The sequence below is a fragment of the Ixodes scapularis genome, unplaced genomic scaffold (genome assembly GCF_016920785.2).
Source record: "Ixodes scapularis isolate PalLabHiFi unplaced genomic scaffold, ASM1692078v2 PGA_scaffold12__126_contigs__length_90152505, whole genome shotgun sequence".
Lineage (NCBI taxonomy): Eukaryota > Metazoa > Arthropoda > Arachnida > Ixodida > Ixodidae > Ixodes > Ixodes scapularis.
The window spans coordinates 72,630,370-72,652,882 of NW_024609838.1; the positions used below are offsets into that span (position 1 = coordinate 72,630,370).

Genomic DNA, 22,513 nt, shown 5'->3' on the forward strand with positions numbered 1-22,513 from the left:
CTCGCAATCGCCGCGCTTGCAAACAATAGTGTCAACTGTCACGATTTTGCCGCTCCGGTCGTTGGTAACTTGTGCTACTTTTTCCGTTGCAGCAGTACATATCTTGTCTTGATGGTTCGACGGTTGTGTGAAAGGTCAGTTTTTCTTTCATATTTATGTTTACTATAACATAGCTGGGAAGTTACCAGAAACAAACCTCGGTCTCGCATGATTTTTGTTCGGGTTATTCTATCAGATTGCAGCGAGATTGATTTGTGTGTGTCTATCAAATAAACTATGTCATATGGATGTTGCCTGCTGGACGTTATTACCATGCATGGTACTTCTACCATGCACCTTGAATAACAAGATAATACCCTACAGGGAAAAAGTAAAATGGTAGTACATACAACTGACACATTTTAAATCAACAATTACTTTTAACATTTTTCCATGTATCATTTCATTGTAATTACAATTTCAGTTCGTGTCCCACTTCATTATATCGGAAATTACAGTCACACTGCTTGACTAATATATTGAAAAAAAATATAATTATCAGGATGTTATTTACTATGAGCTCCAAAAGCAGTCAAATTCAAAATTATAAATTTCATTACAAGTTATATTTGAATATACGTTTCACATACATAACCTGTTAGCAACAGTACTTGCAAGAGGCTCAAAAAAAAAACAAAAAAAAAACAACTCTTACTATTAACTTACTATACTTGAGCTGCAAGACCACATCAAAAGGAAGCATGATGTAGTCCAAGTTTGAGCGTGCAGTACTTTTGCGAAATGATGGGGATAACGACTCAGTGAAATATATGTTGTTTCATAATCACATATGACGTCTTCCAAGAAATGTTGCATGTCCACATAGATGATTTATGCTTCCGACTTAGCAACATCTTGTTTTTAAGGCTCTATTTTTAATTTTAACCGAGATCCTGATGGCTTCCGCAACCAGTTTGCACGTGTGTCAACTTGCCCTTTACTACACTAAAAAGATATTTGTTACTCCAGTGCATTAGGGAAAGAGATATCAAACGTCTTGCTTCATCCGATTTGTTCACGTCGGGCAGGTTTTCCCGTAAGTAATGAGAGGGTACTCCCTGCAAGGAAGGGCAGTGGCTATTCTGCATTAGGATAATGCCAGAATATAGAATGAAAAGCAGCTATTTTTACTCTAATTTCAGTAGTAGTGTTTGCAGCATGGGTGATATACGGCATTTATGACGTTTGTGATACCAAATGTGGTGCTTTAGTCGTCTAATTATTGTCTTTCCAACCTTCTCGTAGCATCGTTACCGAAAATCCTGCAGATACAGCATGCCTTACTTATGGCAAGGCATGTGAGCATGCTTTGCAAATCTTTCCTTTTCTATCCACAACTGCAGCTCCATAATTTTCTTTGTATTCACATAATTTACCATCCTGACCTCACTTTTTTTTTCATTTAGAGCATCCCGCAACCTCCTTTTGTTTCCGGGCCAGTATGCAGGTCGGTATTACAAATGGGTTGTTAAGAAATTATATACGAATGCATTACACTAGCTTGGAGGCCTATGAGGTACAACCTTGTGAACTACTAATAGTAAAAAATAAATGTGTCTGGTACGTCGTGCCACAAATTAAGCCAGGCGAGCCGGCAGTCCAGCTGCCAGCTCGATCGACAATGGTTGGGGGATCAACGGCCTGTCTGCCTGATGCACTGCATGGCTGTCTCCTTTCCATTAATACGGTACCCCTTTGTCTCATCGGCAACTGCAATGCAAGGGGGGAAAAAACTGGTCACTAAAACTAAGACCAACGAAAAAGTCTACGCCTCCCCACAAGAACCAGAGGAGCCACAGAAATCCATCAGTGTGGCACGGGCGAGTACATTCATATCAGATGCAAAGATGGGATACCAGAGATGCCTGCGCTCTATAGATTTGCCGACGGCAAAGATTCTTCTGGTATGCGCCTCACTATCAACATCGACGGACTGTCTCTGTTCGCTGGCTCATCCATGCACGTTTGGCCAATTCTGTGCAAGTCATTGGACACAAAGGGCACAGCGCCGTTCCCCATCGGCATTTACTGCGGCCTCAACAAGCCTCATGACATCAATGTCTTCCTTCAGAAAAGCAATTCCTGACCTCAAGGGACTGCTCCAAGTAGGCGTACAGAGCTGTGGGGGCAACCGTTTCTGTTCTACATTCAGTGATGTGCGACATGTCGAAAAGAAGCCCCACCAAGAATGTGAAGGCCCACAACGGCTATTTCGGGCACGATAAGTGCACCCTGAGAGGCTGCTGGAGAGGGAGGATGACGTACCTGAAAGTTGACGCTCCACTCCGCACTGACGAACATCCCGACGGAGCGTCACCCTTCATGGAACTGGAGGGCCTGGGGATGGTGTCCCAGCTCCCTGTGGACCCCATGCACTGCGTCTATCTGGGCGCAGTGACAAAGCTGCTGCGCTATTGGGCACGAAAGGGTCCCAGGTGTGTCCGCCTGTCCTCTGCGCCAAGATTGCGGAACACTCTGAAAACCTCAATGCCATGAGGTCTCCCCTGCCAAGGGAGTTCCCCAGGCAACCTCGTGCCATGCGGGAGCGCGAGCATTGGAAAGCCACCGAATGCCGGTACTTTCTCCTCGCGTCATGCGTGAGCGCCTGACGCGAGGATGCAGGGACTCCCTCCCGTACGCAGCACCTGTTGTGCTGCAGTCTGTGCTGCCTGTGCACACTTACGTGCACCCCATGTGCTCGCATGTCGCCATTCGGATCGTCACTTGTGTCGGCAGCTCTGCACAAATGATTACATATGCCGAGTCACTCTTGGAGTATTTTGTCTAGGCAAAACGGCGTTTGTATGGCGAGGAAGTTGTAGTGTACAATGTTCATGCACTTACACACCTTGCCAACGACGTCCGAAGGCTAGGAGCACTGGAGTCCTTCAGTCTGCATTCCCTTGGGGAACCGCCTCGGCATGCTACATCGCATGCCGAGGTCGGGTCGCAGACCTCTTGCACAGCTCTGGAAGCTGCTCTGCGAGAAAGCCAATGCGGCAAAATATGCACGTAAACCCGTAAAGCTGGAGCTGCATGGCAGCCAGGAGAACGGCTGTGCACAGTACTCGAAAGCACACTGCAAACTTGGAATCTTTGGGGCGTCCCGTCCTGGGACATAACCGGGGAGGTGTACAAAGTTTGCAACATTCTTTCTTTTAGAGGTGACATCTACCCCATTGTGAGGGAGTTTTGTGAGTCTGCGAGAAAGCCGTGCAATGGGCCGCACTAAGGCTACGTTGATGGAAACAACGTAATGGGATGTTCCTCGACATGCTTTACAACCTCAGTATTGCAGGGTTCACGCACAAATCAGACAGACAAATCAATAAGTAAAATAGATGGGTTATGGACAGATAGACAAATCAATAAATAAAATAGAAGGGATCACATCAACAAGTAAAATTGGAGGGTTATAAATGGTAGGCACGAAACTACCTAAAGTGCATCTGAAAACTTATGAAAATCAAGTGGACGTGTTGCATCATCGATACTGTTTTAGTTTGTAATAGTTATAGGAAAGAAAGAATTAACAACAATTAAGGTGACATTGATATGGTACAATGTTTAAGGGATCAGAAGCATGAGTGCGTGATTGAGTAGTAAAATCAATACAACTGTTACGATCAAGTACACCGTTATTATTAACTATTTTATGTAGGAGCGTAAGAAGTTCAACTTTGCACCTAGAAGCCAGGTACTCTGGTCACTAAAACTAAGACCAACGAAAAAGTCTACGCCTCCCCACAAGAACCAGAGGAGCCACAGAAATCCATCAGTGCGGCACGGGCGAGTACATTCATATCAGATGCAAAGATGGGATACCAGAGATGCCTGCGCTCTATAAATTTGCCGACGGCAAAGATTCTTCTGGTATGCGCCTCACTATCAACATCGACGGACTGTCTCTGTTCGCTGGCTCATCCATGCACGTTTGGCCAATTCTGTGCAAGTCATTGGACACAAAGGGCACAGCGCCGTTCCCCATCGGCATTTACTGCGGCCTCAACAAGCCTGATGACATCAATGTCTTCCTTCAGAAAAGAAATTCCTGAACTCAAGGGACTGCTCCAAGTAGGCGTACAAAGCTGTGGGGGCAACCGTTTCTGTTCTACATTCAGTGATGTGCGACATGTCGAAAAGAAGCCCCACCAAGAATGTGAAGGCCCACAACGGCTATTTCGGGCACGATAAGTGCACCCTGAGAGGCTGCTGGAGAGGGAGGATGACGTACCTGAAAGTTGACGCTCCAGTCCGGACTGACGAACATCCCGACGGAGCGTCACCCTTCATGGAACTGGAGGGCCTGGGGATGGTGTCCCAGCTCCCTGTGGACCCCATGCACTGCGTCTATCTGGGCGCAGTGACAAAGCTGCTGCGCTATTGGGCACGAAAGGGTCCCAGGTGTGTCCGCCTGTCCTCTGCGCCAAGATTGCGGAACACTCGCAAAACCTCAATGCCATGAGGTCTCCCCTGCCAAGGGAGTTCCCCAGGCAACCTCGTGCCATGCGGGAGCGCGAGCATTGGAAAGCCACCGAATGCCGGTACTTTCTCCTCGCGTCATGCGTGAGCGCCTGACGCGAGGATGCAGGGACTCCCTCCCGTACGCAGCACCTGTTGTGCTGCAGTCTGTGCTGCCTGTGCACACTTACGTGCACCCCATGTGCTCGCATGTCGCCATTCGGATCGTCACTTGTGTCGGCAGCTCTGCACAAATGATTACATATGCCGAGTCACTCTTGGAGTATTTTGTCTAGGAAACACGGCGTCTGTATGGCGAGGAAGTTGTAGTGTACAATGTTCATGCACTTACACACCTTGCCAACGACGTCCGAAGGCTAGGAGCACTGGAGTCCTTTAGTATGCATTCCCTTGGGGAACCGCCTCGGCATGCTAAATCGCATGCCGAGGTCAGCGGAGACACCTTGGTGCGCCAGGTACCGAGGTTTTGGTCACAGTGCCGACGCCTGCGTCCCCACATACGCGAGCATGACACGGGTAACCGGGGCTGTGGATCGGAACACCAGTGAGTTGGGCGCCGTTATGGATGAGATGGAGATGTCCGAGACCGGCCCGTCCAGGCAACTGCCTCCTAAAAAAGGACCTCGGATAGAGCTGGAGGTGGACACTGCAACAACACCGGCGGAAATCCCGTGTGCGATGCCCGGTCCACTCGCGTCGAGCAGTGTGGAGACTGGAACGCTGGACGGCCGCTCCATGGACGAAGAGCACCAGAAGACTGAGAAACCAGTTTCGGGGGAAGCGAGCGGCGCCGAGGGGACTGGGGACCCTGATGGGGACGATCGGGACGAAGACGCGGAGGTCGGCGGTTTGCCCCCCTGGAGGCGGCAGGGCAGATTGAGGAGGACTCTGAGCCCGGATGTTCCTCGGCTCCCACTCCCAACGCCTGCTTTCGCCGGTCTGTCGGGACGACCTTGACAAGCCCCCTTGGTGGAAGCTCCCCCTGCTACCGACGTTTGACCTTCCTTCCCCCGTATGTATGTGCCATAGAGAGGTGGCAGAATTTTCGCGAATGGACTGAGTATTGTTCATGGGTTTCGTAACTCGCAAATATTTATTTCTATATTGTGACAATGGCTACTAACGCTTCTTTCTTGTTTGGTGATGTTGACGGTACTTTTCGTTCCCAGTCAAAATGCAGTTATTATGATTCGGATTCTTTTAAACACTTCAATCAACTCCGCGATAAAAGACAATTTTCTTTGTTTCATTTGAATGCGCGAAGTTTAAGAAATAAACACGAAGGTGTTGACATGCTACTCAATCAGTTAAACCATAATTTTGATATTTTAGCTTTTACTGAAACCTGGTTTTCAAACGACTACGATGTCGTTCACTTCGCGGGATATGGGTGCACGTCAATATCCCGGGACAATATGAAGGGAGGGGGTGTGGCGCTCTACGTAAAGGAACACCTAGATATACATGTCGTGTCAGAATTCTCTATAATTAACCCCCATTATGAGTCTCTCATGGTAAAGTGTGCAGGTACCATAGTTGTCGTTGTGTATAGACCTCCTTCGGGTACAGTAGCCACGTTTTTAGAATTCCGGGAAAATATGCTGGAAGGGTGCGCCCAAATCGGTGAACATGCTATTATTTGTGGTGACTTTAATATAGATGTATTATCAGCAGATCCAGCCAAACAAAGGCTTCTTGATGTTTTTCATTCTTTTGGTCATGAAAATGTAATTCATGATCCAACCAGGGTGACGGAAATGTCTCAGACCTTGCTTGACCTGTGCTTTACAAACTATCAGGTGAATGAGCTAGAGGCGGGTGTTCTGCTATCGGATCTCAGTGACCATTTACCTATTTTTATTTTTTTGCCCCCTTCTTCAACACAACGTAAAGAACCCACAAGTCATGAACTTATTATGTATAGGGTCATTAACGATAAAAATATTACGTTGTTTCAAAGTTTAGTCAAGGAGGAAAACTGGAGCTTCGTTGTTCGGTTGGATAATCCCATTGCAGCCTACGACTCCTTTTCTACAAGAATTAAGATACTATATGATCAAGCGTTTCCAATGGTTCCATTTAAAAGGAACAGGAAGTCTAGAAAGCCTTGGATTGATGCCGCACTTCTTAGGAGAATAAAAGAACGAGGTAAGCTCTTCGCCCTTTTTATAAAAACAAAACATCCGGATTATCCAGCAGAATTTAAAAAGAGCAGAAATAAACTAGGCGCTGATATTAAACGAGCACAAAATGTGTATCATGAAAATAAGTTCGCAGATATATATAATAACCCCAGAAAAGTGTGGAAGAATGTAAACGACCTACTTTCTAAAAACGAAAGAAAAAATATTTCTGAGCTTATATTTGAAGGCATGTCCTTACAGGGGCTAAGCTTGCTGATAAATTTAATACCCACTTTTTGATGTCCGGTGCTTCCCCTGGAAATGTCATTAGTAGTTGTGATTACGAATCTTACATCTCACCGGGTAGTGAGAGTTCAATATTTTTGTTTCCTACTACTGAAACCGAAGTATACAGCCTAATACACAAACTTAAGAATAACAGTGCTTGTGGTGAAGATGGTATAAAATCCCAGCCCATAAAATCAAAGTCAAATTTGGGGGTTTTACGTGCCAAACCTACGACGGGCATCTGGCGCGCCCCAGCGGAGGACTGAGGATTAATTTCGACCAGCTGGGGATCTTTTGACGTGCAACCGAAAGCTCGGTTACACGGCGCCTTCTTCGCTATAAGCCTCCGTCATATTGCGGGCACCTCGGTCGGGATTCGAACCCGCCACTTGGGGATCCGTAGGCCGGCGCTCTCGCCTCGGAGCCACCGAGGCGCAGCCTATAAAATCAGTTGCTCACTTAATTAGTGGGTCAATCTCACATATATGTAATCTAATTCTGAGTACCGGCATATTTCCCGATAAATTAAAGATAGCAAGAGTGTCGGTGATTCACAAAGGAGGTGATAAAAATGACCTAAATAACTACAGACCAATCTCCGTTCTTCCCATTTTTTACCAAACTCATAGAGGGAGCTATTAATGCACGACTAATAAATTTTTTTAAACAAAATAATGTTATAGCTGAGCAACAGTACGGCTTTCAGAAGCAAAAAGCGTCTGAATTGGCGCTGCTAAACATCAAAAATAAAATAATTGACAATTTCGAGCAGAAGTTATATACAGTAGGAGTGTTTCTTGACTTCAAAAAAGCGTTTGATTCAATCAAGCATCATATTCTTTTCGGAAAATTGTCCAAATATGGAATTAGGGGAATCTCACTTAGTTTAATAAAAAGCTATTTATCGAATCGTTCACAATATACATACATAAATCACGCGAGGTCAAATATGGGTCAAATAGAATACGGTGTCCCACAAGGGTCCATTCTTGGCCCTCTCTTATTTTTAATCTACATAAATGACATTATAAGAATACCTCAAACACTAGATATAATTTTATATGCTGATGACACAAACATATTTTTTTCTGGAAGAAGCCTAGAAGTACTTGAGCACGAAACAAACACATGGCTTGAAAATTTATCATCGTGGCTTAGAGTAAACCAAATTCAATTAAACACGAAAAAAACAAAGTATATTATGGTTCGACTACGAAATAAATGCATTCAGCAGGAGATTCAAATTCAATTTCAAAGCGAAATCATCGAACGTGTTATATCACATAGGTTCTTAGGTGTTCTGTTTCATGAAACTCTAAATTGGTCCTTCCATGTGCAGAGAATAAGAACGGAAATCTCACGCTCTATCGGGATTATCTATTAGCCCCGAGAAGTTCGCGTGGCGCCCCCTTACGGCGAACCGGGGTGACGTCACGGCGAGGAGAGAATTTTTCCCCGACTCGCCCCGCTCGCCCTGTGGAGGCTGTGACGACGCTAGCTGTCGGCGCGCTCGTTTCTATTTAATTTGTTTGGGCGTGTTTTTCGTAGGAAGTATAAATTTATATATGTGCCTTTATTGAGGTGTGGCCTGTAGCTACAGGCGAAACTTCAACCAACATTTTAAGCATGGTTGACAGGGCAGGCAACGCATGAATCGCTGCTGGTATTTGAAAATAAAGAAATGTGGCCACAATTGCAGGAGCATCTCTATAGATTTACATCTCACACAATAAATGCTGCTTATGGTCTGAATGAATTGGCAGGTTATGTATACTATATATATATTTTTTTTGTATCTCCGTTTTTAAACAAGATCGCCGAAGCAGAAAAGCTGCATGCCGCTTGAGCAACATGCTAAATACAGTCTGGGCCATGGGGAGAGAATCACAAGTGAGACAGCCCAAGTGCAGGGGGAAAGTAAAAAGCAAAGAGCATTTATTTATATACATTGCTCGCATTTGACCTTTGCTGGATTCAGATACTATTTCAATGGACAACACGGGTGGTATCTGTGGACTTGTTTATATCAACCCTCAAGTGATGTATAACAAACGTAACCGAAGGTGTCTAGCTCGTTATTAGTCCCTTAAGCCCTAAAATTGAGATTTTACTTAAATCGAATTGTCCTGAATCTAAAATACCAGAAGCTTTTCTCACGCAGACTGTCGCCCTTCACAGGTTCCACATTTTCTGCTACTAGTGCTGCATCTACCACTGGACAGACGTTCGAATGCTTGCTTTTACTCCCGTTTTCCTCTGTTGTCAGAGCCCAGCTGTAGGGAGTTTGGAGGCTCAGGAAATTTTTTGGAGACATACAGCAGTGTCTCTTTTAATTGGAAATGACAATTCAGACTAAACGGTGTATTTTCCGAATACCCGAGGCTGGAATAAAAATGCCAGGAAAAAGTATAAACATTCCAAATTACGGCACTATTGCTGTGCATATTTTGGGCAGTTCAATACATATCATACAGGCAACTGGGGGCAATTCGGCCGTTTTTGCTGCTACCATACAAACTAATTTCCAGTAATTGTGCATCTTCTAAGAAATATGCCGCCATACGTATATAAACTATATAATTGATTCAGGAAGAAGCTACATTTATGTAAAACAACCCTGTTCCACGAGCACTTCCAGGATAATCAGACACAGGGCCTTTAAAACATCTGCGAGCCAGCGCATGCAGAGTGGCAGCGCAAAGTCGGGCTCGCAAGCTAATTTGCCGAACCCAAAGGCCCATGATATAAATGCCACTTCAAATGCCTTGAAAGCGGCATGTAATATCGTCCTAAATAATGAACATGCAGCGAACAGAATTCCAGCGTCTGAAACACTTGCGCCACCGCTTCACCGATCCCTCGCAAAATTGCCTTGTGTCGTGTGGACGGACGGAGAGGTTCATCGGCGGAATTGCCTCCTCCGATAGCTTTCGGGATTTGTAACTCAATTTTAAAGGTAATATGGACAAGCAGGCTTATAAAATGTACGGAAGCACGTCAATATCGGCTTAACTCAACGTCTTGCACACCGGGTAAACGAAGTGCAGCTCCTCGAAGAGCTTGCGGCACACAACGCCAAACCAGGAAACCGGTGCTGGGAAGCGAGCCGATGCGAGATCGCGGAGCGGAGTACTCCCCCTGACGTCACGGTACACCTCACCCAATCAGGGCGCGGCGACCGCAGCGACACTTGTGTTCGCACTCGGGGCTAATAGACTTAAAAATGTGCTGCCTCACTGGGTAAAAATACAACTATATTATACCTTAGTTCATTCCCGTCTTCACTACTGTCTCCTTGTATGGGGGACCACAGTAAAAACCAATATAAAAACCCTGGACATATTACAGAAAAAGGCCCTGCGCTTGGTTGAAAATGCCCCGTACCGAAGTCACTCTGCTCCGCTCTTTAGAAAGCACCGAATATTAACTAATCAAAATGTTATAAATAAAAAATTATCTTTATTAATCTGTACTCAAATCAAATTAGAACCAACTCTTTTTCAGTACGTATCTTTGGACAGATCATCACTACAATTTTCGGCACACCAGCTACAGAAGGCAAAAAGTACGCACAAACTATGGCATACAAAAATTAGATTATCAAATACCTGTACTTCTGAATGACCACCCTGTGCTCATGACCATTAATGTAGGAGGTATTCTATACAAGCTTTAAAGAAAACCATAAATGTATATCTATTGTCCCTTCAAAAGTAACATGTTTTTTCAGTATTTTATTTTTTTGTGCGCGTATCTTGTTTTTTGTGCAGCATCTCTGCGGGCTTAAAGAAATATCTTTGTAGAGATGGCTGGCTGGCTGCACTATGTTGTTGTTTGTGGCCCCTTTGTTTGTCATGTTTGTGCAGGCAAAAAAATTGATGTGCCTCGTTGTTTGTCTTACGTGGTGGAGAGTCTGGTTTTAGTTCATTGTTTTTCTCTTTGCATACAGTATTCTGTGCCGCTTATGGGATTTTATGTTTGATCTTTCATGATCAAGTAGTTTTCGTCATCTATGTCTCATTTTGTCTGGCCGTGGAGAGGGCGGGGGGCTGTTGCATTGTCAGGCATGTCGATGCCTTTTGTGGCGGCCCCCCCAGACAGCTGTATTCCTCGACGGTTGTTGTCTAAATAAATTTTGATTTGATTTGAGGTCGCAGACCTCTTGCACAGCTCTGGAAGCTGCTCTGCGAGAAAGCCAATGCGGCAAAATATGCACGTAAACCCGTAAAGCTGGAGCTGCATGGCAGCCAGGAGAACGGCTGTGCACAGTACTCGAAAGCACACTGCAAACTTGGAATTTTTGGGGCGTCCCGTCCTGGGGCATAACCGGGGAGGTGTACAAAGTTTGCAACATTCTTTCTTTTGGAGGTGACGTCTACCCCATTGTGAGGGAGTTTTGTGAGTCTGCGAGAAAGCCGTGCAATGGGCCGCACTAAGGCTACGTTGATGGAAACAACGTAATGGGATGTTCCTCGACATGCTTTACAACCTCAGTATTGCAGGGTTCACGCACAAATCAGACAGACAAATCAATAAGTAAAATAGATGGGTTATGGACAGATACACAAATCAATAAAAAAAATAGAAGGGATCACATCAACAAGTAGAATAGGGGGGTTATAAATAGTAGGCACGAAACTACCTAAAGTCCATCTGAAAACTTATCAAAATCAAGTGGACGTGTTGCATCATCCATACTGTTTTAGTTTGTAATAGTTATAGGAAAGAAAGAATTTACAACAATTAAGGTGACATTGATATGGTACAATGTTTAAGGGATCAGAAGCATGAGTGCGTGATTGAGTAGTAAAATCAATATAACTATTACGATCAAGTACACCGTTATTATTAACTATTTTATGTAAGAGCGTAAGAAGTTCAACTTTGCGCCTAGAAGCCAGGTACTCTGGTCCTACATCAAGCATGGATGAAGTGGGGAAAAACTTGCGGTCATAGCGGTTACAAATAAATTTGATAGCCTTAGTCTGTATTGTGTCAAGCAGCCTAATGTCATCTTTAAAATGCAGGTCCCAGACTACACGGCCACATTCCAAAATAGGTCTAATTAAGGTCTTGTAAGCGGTTATTTTGACTTCTTTAAATGAAGATTGTAAGGGTCTTTTAAGTCTATGGACGGCGGTGCCAGACGAAAGCTCTTTTTCAATGTTTCGAATCCGTGGCGAGAAATCCTCGTTGATAAATATTCGAGTGCCCTTGAGAATGAGGTGCTTTGGAAGGAACCTTGCTAAAAATATGTGCTCTTCTTTTTTTCTTAAGTCGCATGTCAGAACTGCTGATCACCGAGTAGAACAATGATGCAAAATTACTGAATATATTTTATTAAATAAAAGTTATTTCGTTAAACAGAAATTTCCATTAATACGGTACCCCTTTGTCTCATCGGCAACTGCAATGCAAGGGGGGAAAAAACTGGTCACTAAAACTAAGACCAACGAAAAAGTCTACGCCTCCCCACAAGAACCAGAGGAGCCACAGAAATCCATCAGTGGCACGGGCGAGTACATTCATATCAGGTGCAAAGATGGGATACCAGAGATGCCTGCGCTCTGGATTTGCTGACGGAAAAGACTCGTCTGTTATGCACCTCAGCATCAACATCGACGGCCTGCCTCTCTTCTCTGGCTCATCCATGCACGTTTGGCCAATTCTGTGCAAGTCATTGGACACAAAGGGCACAGCGCCGTTCCCCATCGGCATTTACTGCGGCCTCAACAAGCCTCATGACATCAATGTCTTCCTTCAGAAAAGCAATTCCTGACCTCAAGGGACTGCTCCAAGTAGGCGTACAGAGCTGTGGGGGCAACCGTTTCTGTTCTACATTCAGTGATGTGCGACATGTCGAAAAGAAGCCCCACCAAGAATGTGAAGGCCCACAACGGCTATTTCGGGCACGATAAGTGCACCCTGAGAGGCTGGTGGAGAGGGAGGATGACGTACCTGAAAGTTGACGCTCCACTCCGGACTGACGAACATCCCGACGGAGCGTCACCCTTCATGGAACTGGAGGGCCTGGGGATGGTGTCCCAGCTCCCTGTGGACCCCATGCACTGCGTCTATCTGGGCGCAGTGACAAAGCTGCTGCGCTATTGGGCACGAAAGGGTCCCAGGTGTGTCCGCCTGTCCTCTGCGCCAAGATTGCGGAACACTCGCAAAACCTCAATGCCATGAGGTCTCCCCTGCCAAGGGAGTTCCCCAGGCAACCTCGTGCCATGCGGGAGCGCGAGCATTGGAAAGCCACCGAATGCCGGTACTTTCTCCTCGCGTCATGCGTGAGCGCCTGACGCGAGGATGCAGGGACTCCCTCCCGTACGCAGCACCTGTTGTGCTGCAGTCTGTGCTGCCTGTGCACAGTTACGTGCACCCCATGTGCTCGCATGTCGCCATTCGGATCGTCACTTGTGTCGGTAGCTCTGCACAAATGATTACATATGCCGAGTCACTCTTGGAGTATTTTGTCTAGGAAAAACGGCGTTTGTATGGCGAGGAAGTTGTAGTGTACAATGTTCATGCACTTACACACCTTGCCAACGACGTCCGAAGGCTAGGAGCACTGGAGTCCTTCAGTCTGCATCCCCTTGGGGAACCGCCTCGGCATGCTACATCGCATGCCGAGGTCGGGTCGCAGACCTCTTGCACAGCTCTGGAAGGTGCTCTGCGAGAAAGCCAATGCGGCAAAATATGCACGTAAACCCGTAAAGCTGGAGCTGCATGGCAGCCAGGAGAACGGCTGTGCACAGTACTCGAAAGCACACTGCAAACTTGGAATCTTTGGGGCGTCCCGTCCTGGGGCATAACCGGGGAGGTGTACAAAGTTTGCAACATTCTTTCTTTTGGAGGTGACATCTACCCCATTGTGAGGGAGTTTTGTGAGTCTGCGAGAAAGCCGTGCAATGGGCCGCACTAAGGCTACGTTGATGGAAACAACGTAATGGGATGTTCCTCGACATGCTTTACAACCTCAGTATTGCAGGGTTCACGCACAAATCAGACAGACAAATCAATAAGTAAAATAGATGGGTTATGGACAGATAGACAAATCAATAAATAAAATAGAAGGGATCACATCAACAAGTAAAATAGGAGGGTTATAAATGGTAGGCACGAAACTACCTAAAGTGCATCTGAAAACTTATCAAAATCAAGTGGACGTGTTGCATCATCGATACTGTTTTAGTTTGTAATAGTTATAGGAAAGAAAGAATTAACAACAATTAAGGTGACATTGATATGGTACAATGTTTAAGGGATCAGAAGCATCAGTGCGTGATTGAGTACCGTAAAGTTCCGAGAGAACGCCCCCGCCCGAAACCTCGCCCACCCACCTTTTTGGACGAAATATATATTTTAATAAAGTTCCCAAACATCGCCCACCCCCTAAAAATCGCAGTAGCTTCGACGCATTCGAAAGCCCGGGAAGCCCCCGCCGCGAACATACCTCTGGAAAAACCGATGACTCGTCCGCAAACACCGCCAGTGACCCGATTTCTAACAAAAGAGAAGATCTTTTCCGGTTAGATTGATAAGATAAGGGCGAACTAGAAGTGAATCATTCAAGACGTCCGGGTACAAAGGAAAAGAAGAAACAGCTCAAGCAAACAAACTCCACACTAGTAGACAGTCATTCCTCTGCGTGCCCCGCAGCTGTTCACCTGCCCTCGCTTCCAGCATCGACCATGAGGAATAGCTACACCATCCAGAGAAAGGTGGAAGTTGTCCAGTGGCACAAGAAGAATGGAGACAACGTAAGCAAAACTGCAAGACATTTTGAGCTGGACAGGAAACGTGTTCGCGAATGGAGCACCAACTACCAGTCCCTTCTGCAGCAGTGCCACGGCAAAAACAAATTCAAGAGAGCCATCAACAACGGACGGCCGGTCTTCAGCGAAGAGCTCGATGAAGCACTCATGGACTTCTTGGATACCGAGCGGGCGGCGGGGCGAGCGGTGAGCAACCGCGTCCTTCAAGAGCACGCACGCAAGTTGGCGGTTCAGATGAACCTGGGCAACTTCGAAGCTTCGAACCACTACCTGGCCCGCTGGAAAGCCCGCTTCAATGTGTCGATGCGAGTGGGGACGAACGAGAGTCAGAAGCTGCCGGCTGACTGCGCTGACGCAATCTCCGTCTTCCGGAGGGCTGTGGGAAGCCTGCGCCTGGAGCACAGTTACTCCAACTTTAGTATAGCCAACATGGACCAAACCATGGTACGCATGGACTGCCCAGCCAAGCGGACAAACAACGTTGCCGGCGAATCAAGCATCCGCATCGTGAACACAGGCTGTGCGCGTCGTGGACTGACGGTTGCACTCTGTGCAACAGCTGCGGGCATCAAACTCCCGGCTCTCATCGTGCTCAAGGAACCGACGGGCCGGATCCCGCCAAGGGCACTGTTCGCACTTCAAATCCCAGGTATTGTCTCAATTTCCGCGTGCGGCCAATGTTACTTCTGGTTTGCCCAAACAAATTTCAGCATAAAAATAAGTTGAAAACATGCACTCACGCCTTTCGCATAAAAAAAAAAAGTTTTAGGACAGCGTTGTTTTGTGAACGATATAAAAAGCGCCTTCCACATGTATTTGTGCATTTCTAGTAGAGGGCGCTGCATGGGTTCGTCACAAGTTTTGTTTTTTCATCAATACCGTCAATACTACGCAGCGATGCGGCGATGCTTTCGTGTTTGCGGCTGCTCCGGTTGTTGGTGGTTGGCTTTGCCGGAGTTTGGAATGAAACCGAATCTCGGCTCCTTTCAGAAAATGTGAGAGTGACCTGTTCAAGGAATGGATGGATGACTACGCCGGTCTTCCTCGAATGGGTGCGGAGGGTGTGGGGTGCCAACAAAGACGACGTGAGGCGGCTGCTCGTCTTGGACCAGGCGCCCATTCACAAGACAGAGGCAGCGCGGGAGGCCCTCGACGGGAAGGAAACCGACGTTGTCTTCATTACTGGCGGGTGCACGTCTATTCTCCAGCCAGCAGACGTGTGCTGGATGAAGCCCTTCAAAGATGCTCTCAGGAATCGTTGGTCCTCCTTCTTGCGGGAAGGGGCTGTCACCGCCAAAGGGAACCTCAAGAAGCCGTCGCGTCAGGATGTCGTCAGCTTCGTGTCCGAGGCTTGGGCATCTCTATCGGAGGAGGCCGTCCTGACGTCGTTCAAGCGCTGCGGCATCTCAACACGCCTCGACGGCTCAGAAGACGGGGAGTTGAACCACCGCCTGGCCTCTGTAAGCGACGAACCAGCGATGGGGCCCGAAGCTCGGGAGAGCATAGTGGACGAAGTAGTGCAACTCGTCTTTGACAGCGACAGCGATGAGTCGTTCGATGGATTTAGCGATGACGAGTGAGCAATAAATGCGTATGCACCGCTGATCTGTCAAATGCAGCCATTTTTTTTGTAGTTTTTGGCCCTTGGCCCGAAACTTCGCCCACCCCATGTTTTTCACCATTTATCTCTTAATTTTGGGTGGGCGTTCTTTCGGAACTTTACGGTAGTAAAATCAATACAACTGTTACGATCAAGTACACCGTTATTATTAACTATTTTATGTAGGAGCGTAAGAAGTTCAACTTTGCACCTAGAAGCCAGGTACTCTGGTCACTAAAACTAAGACCAACGAAAAAGTCTACGCCTCCCCACAAGAACCAGAGGAGCCACAGAAATCCATCAGTGTGGCACGGGCGAGTACATTCATATCACATGCAAAGATGGGATACCAGAGATGCCTGCGCTCTATAAATTTGCCGACGGCAAAGATTCTTCTGGTATGCGCCTCACTATCAACATCGACGGACTGTCTCTGTTCGCTGGCTCATCCATGCACGTTTGGCCAATTCTGTGCAAGTCATTGGACACAAAGGGCACAGCGCCGTTCCCCATCGGCATTTACTGCGGCCTCAACAAGCCTCATGACATCAATGTCTTCCTTCAGAAAAGCAATTCCTGACCTCAAGGGACTGCTCCAAGTAGGCGTACAGAGCTGTGGGGGCAACCGTTTCTGTTCTACATTCAGTGATGTGCGACATGTCGAAAAGAAGCCCCACCAAGAATGTGAAGGCCCACAACGGCTATTTCGGGCACGATAAGTGCACCCTGAGAGGCTGCTGGAGAGGGAGGATGACGTACCTGAAAGTTGACGCTCCACTCCGGACTGACGAACATCCCGACGGAGCGTCACCCTTCATGGAACTGGAGGGCCTGGGGATGGTGTCCCAGCTCCCTGTGGACCCCATGCACTGCGTCTATCTGGGCGCAGTGACAAAGCTGCTGCGCTATTGGGCACAGAACAGTCCCAGGTGTGTCCGCCTGTCCTCTGCGCCAAGATTGCGGAACACTCGCAAAACCTCAATGCCATGAGGTCTCCCCTGCCAAGGGAGTTCCCCAGGCAACCTCGTGCCATGCGGGAGCGCGAGCATTGGAAAGCCACCGAATGCCGGTACTTTCTCCTCGCGTCATGCGTGAGCGCCTGACGCGAGGATGCAGGGACTCCCTCCCGTACGCAGCACCTGTTGTGCTGCAGTCTGTGCTGCCTGTGCACACTTACGTGCACCCCATGTGCTCGCATGTCGCCATTCGGATCGTCACTTGTGTCGGCAGCTCTGCACAAATGATTACATATGCCGAGTCACTCTTGGAGTATTTTGTCTAGGCAAAACGGCGTTTGTATGGCGAGGAAGTTGTAGTGTACAATGTTCATGCACTTACACACCTTGCCAACGACGTCCGAAGGCTAGGAGCACTGGAGTCTTTCAGTCTGCATCCCCATGGGGAACCGCCTCGGCATGCTACATCGCATGCCGAGGTCGGGTCGCAGACCTCTTGCACAGCTCTGGAAGGTGCTCTGCGAGAAAGCCAATGCGGCAAAATATGCACGTAAACCCGTAAAGCTGGAGCTGCATGGCAGCCAGGAGAACGGCTGTGCACAGTACTCGAAAGCACACTGCAAACTTGGAATCTTTGGGGCGTCCCGTCCTGGGGCATAACCGGGGAGGTGTACAAAGTTTGCAACATTCTTTCTTTTGGAGGTGACATCTACCCCATTGCGAGGGAGTTTTGTGAGTCTGCGAGAAAGCCGTGCAATGGGCCGCACTAAGGCTACGTTGATGGAAACAACGTAATGGGATGTTCCTCGACATGTTTTACAACCTCAGTATTGCAGGGTTCACGCACAAATCAGACAGACAAATCAATAAGTAAAATAGATGGGTTATGGACAGATAGACAAATCAATAAATAAAATAGAAGGGATCACATCAACAAGTAAAATAGGAGGGTTATAAATGGTAGGCACGAAACTACCTAAAGTGCATCTGAAAACTTATCAAAATCAAGTGGACGTGTTGCATCATCGATACTGTTTTAGTTTGTAATAGTTATAGGAAAGAAAGAATTAACAACAATTAAGGTGACATTGATATGGTACAATGTTTAAGGGATCAGAAGCATGAGTGCGTGATTGAGTAGTAAAATCAATACAACTGTTACGATCAAGTACACCGTTATTATTAACTATTTTATGTAGGAGCGTAAGAAGTTCAACTTTGCACCTAGAAGCCAGGTACTCTGGTCACTAAAACTAAGACCAACGAAAAAGTCTACGCCTCCCCACAAGAACCAGAGGAGCCACAGAAATCCATCAGTGTGGCACGGGCGAGTACATTCATATCACATGCAAAGATGGGATACCAGAGATGCCTGCGCTCTATAAATTTGCCGACGGCAAAGATTCTTCTGGTATGCGCCTCACTATCAACATCGACGGACTGTCTCTGTTCGCTGGCTCATCCATGCACGTTTGGCCAATTCTGTGCAAGTCATTGGACACAAAGGGCACAGCGCCGTTCCCCATCGGCATTTACTGCGGCCTCAACAAGCCTCATGACATCAATGTCTTCCTTCAGAAAAGCAATTCCTGACCTCAAGGGACTGCTCCAAGTAGGCGTACAGAGCTGTGGGGGCAACCGTTTCTGTTCTACATTCAGTGATGTGCGACATGTCGAAAAGAAGCCCCACCAAGAATGTGAAGGCCCACAACGGCTATTTCGGGCACGATAAGTGCACCCTGAGAGGCTGCTGGAGAGGGAGGATGACGTACCTGAAAGTTGACGCTCCACTCCGGACTGACGAACATCCCGACGGAGCGTCACCCTTCATGGAACTGGAGGGCCTGGGGATGGTGTCCCAGCTCCCTGTGGACCCCATGCACTGCGTCTATCTGGGCGCAGTGACAAAGCTGCTGCGCTATTGGGCACAGAACAGTCCCAGGTGTGTCCGCCTGTCCTCTGCGCCAAGATTGCGGAACACTCGCAAAACCTCAATGCCATGAGGTCTCCCCTGCCAAGGGAGTTCCCCAGGCAACCTCGTGCCATGCGGGAGCGCGAGCATTGGAAAGCCACCGAATGCCGGTACTTTCTCCTCGCGTCATGCGTGAGCGCCTGACGCGAGGATGCAGGGACTCCCTCCCGTACGCAGCACCTGTTGTGCTGCAGTCTGTGCTGCCTGTGCACACTTACGTGCACCCCATGTGCTCGCATGTCGCCATTCGGATCGTCACTTGTGTCGGCAGCTCTGCACAAATGATTACATATGCCGAGTCACTCTTGGAGTATTTTGTCTAGGCAAAACGGCGTTTGTATGGCGAGGAAGTTGTAGTGTACAATGTTCATGCACTTACACACCTTGCCAACGACGTCCGAAGGCTAGGAGCACTGGAGTCTTTCAGTCTGCATCCCCATGGGGAACCGCCTCGGCATGCTACATCGCATGCCGAGGTCGGGTCGCAGACCTCTTGCACAGCTCTGGAAGGTGCTCTGCGAGAAAGCCAATGCGGCAAAATATGCACGTAAACCCGTAAAGCTGGAGCTGCATGGCAGCCAGGAGAACGGCTGTGCACAGTACTCGAAAGCACACTGCAAACTTGGAATCTTTGGGGCGTCCCGTCCTGGGGCATAACCGGGGAGGTGTACAAAGTTTGCAACATTCTTTCTTTTGGAGGTGACATCTACCCCATTGTGAGGGAGTTTTGTGAGTCTGCGAGAAAGCCGTGCAATGGGCCGCACTAAGGCTACGTTGATGGAAACAACGTAATGGGATGTTCCTCGACATGTTTTACAACCTCAGTATTGCAGGGTTCACGCACAAATCAGACAGACAAATCAATAAGTAAAATAGATGGGTTATGGACAGATAGACAAATCAATAAATAAAATAGAAGGGATCACATCAACAAGTAAAATAGGAGGGTTATAAATGGTAGGCACGAAACTACCTAAAGTGCATCTGAAAACTTATCAAAATCAAGTGGACGTGTTGCATCATCGATACTGTTTTAGTTTGTAATAGTTATAGGAAAGAAAGAATTAACAACAATTAAGGTGACATTGATATGGTACAATGTTTAAGGGATCAGAAGCATGAGTGCGTGATTGAGTAGTAAAATCAATACAACTGTTACGATCAAGTACACCGTTATTATTAACTATTTTATGTAGGAGCGTAAGAAGTTCAACTTTGCACCTAGAAGCCAGGTACTCTGGTCACTAAAACTAAGACCAACGAAAAAGTCTACGCCTCCCCACAAGAACCAGAGGAGCCACAGAAATCTATCAGTGTGGCACGGGCGAGTACATTCATATCAGATGCAAAGATGGGATACCAGAGATGCCTGCGCTCTATAAATTTGCCGACGGCAAAGATTCTTCTGGTATGCGCCTCACTATCAACATCGACGGACTGTCTCTGTTCGCTGGCTCATCCATGCACGTTTGGCCAATTCTGTGCAAGTCATTGGACACAAAGGGCACAGCGCCGTTCCCCATCGGCATTTACTGCGGCCTCAACAAGCCTCATGACATCAATGTCTTCCTTCAGAAAAGCAATTCCTGACCTCAAGGGACTGCTCCAAGTAGGCGTACAGAGCTGTGGGGGCAACCGTTTCTGTTCTACATTCAGTGATGTGCGACATGTCGAAAAGAAGCCCCACCAAGAATGTGAAGGCCCACAACGGCTATTTCGGGCACGATAAGTGCACCCTGAGAGGCTGCTGGAGAGGGAGGATGACGTACCTGAAAGTTGACGCTCCACTCCGGACTGACGAACATCCCGACGGAGCGTCACCCTTCATGGAACTGGAGGGCCTGGGGATGGTGTCCCAGCTCCCTGTGGACCCCATGCACTGCGTCTATCTGGGCGCAGTGACAAAGCTGCTGCGCTATTGGGCACGAAAGGGTCCCAGGTGTGTCCGCCTGTCCTCTGCGCCAAGATTGCGGAACACTCGCAAAACCTCAATGCCATGAGGTCTCCCCTGCCAAGGGAGTTCCCCAGGCAACCTCGTGCCATACGGGAGCGCGAGCATTGGAAAGCCACCGAATGCCGGTACTTTCTCCTCGCGTCATGCGTGAGCGCCTGACGCGAGGATGCAGGGACTCCCTCCCGTACGCAGCACCTGTTGTGCTGCAGTCTGTGCTGCCTGTGCACACTTACGTGCACCCCATGTGCTCGCATGTCGCCATTCGGATCGTCACTTGTGTCGGCAGCTCTGCACAAATGATTACATATGCCGAGTCACTCTTGGAGTATTTTGTCTAGGAAACACGGCGTCTGTATGGCGAGGAAGTTGTAGTGTACAATGTTCATGCACTTACACACCTTGCCAACGACGTCCGAAGGCTAGGAGCACTGGAGTCCTTCAGTCTGCATTCCCTTGGGGAACCGCCTCGGCATGCTACATCGCATGCCGAGGTCGGGTCGCAGACCTCTTGCACAGCTCTGGAAGCTGCTCTGCGAGAAAGCCAATGCGGCAAAATATGCACGTAAACCGTAAAGGTGGAGCTGCATGGCAGCCAGGACTGCCGACAATTGTTTTCCCGGGTTTTGCACGCTGCCGGCAGAATATCCACTTCCTAACAACATCATACATCGCAATGTTCAGGCACACGAGGGGGAAGTCCTCGTTCGTAGTAATGCAGCCCAGCCGGTCGAATGTAGGTCGAAAAGTTGGTTGCCAATTTCCCTGCAGCAAAGACACTCGCCAGACTCTAGTCGGGCAGCACCACGGATTGGCCACATTTGCACCTATTAAAGAAATCATACACATGCATATTCAAACATACTATTGAAGTTGCAACAAACGAATTCGGCTAGGCTCACGCTTAAAAACCCTGTCAGGCTTGGGCTGTTTTTACGTGGCCGGGTTTAGAAAACTTGGTCTATTAGTGTTCTAAAGAAATATTGGTCACAAATATCACACGCTGTTTTAGTAGAGTTATAAAAAAAAAGTTATTTTTTTATCACACATTATAGATGGGCTGGATTCGAATACAATACCTGATCTTGTCCCATGCAAGTTGGTCACTCTCCTTAAAGTGTGGCCACCGTCCAAGAACAATTTCTTTGTCGTATCGGGCACTGTGGCGTCTAGAAGTTGGTATGAGATGTTCCTGCAGAAATAATACTGTACATTTTCTTTGTGTTTTTGCAACTCCCATACCTTTCAACAGAGCACATAAAGTTGCTTTGTGTGACTATAATGTCAGCCACTAAGGAACCTTTAGAATAAAACTAAATTGATG

General features: G+C 47.5%; 2 pseudogenes; both read left to right on the forward strand.

Annotated features, from left to right (window-relative positions):
- Positions 1–12,788: 12,788 nt before the first annotated feature.
- LOC120842399 lies at positions 12,789–13,857 on the forward strand (annotated as a pseudogene).
- Positions 13,858–18,936: 5,079 nt separating this feature from the next.
- On the forward strand, positions 18,937–20,005 carry LOC120842400 (annotated as a pseudogene).
- Positions 20,006–22,513: the final 2,508 nt, after the last annotated feature.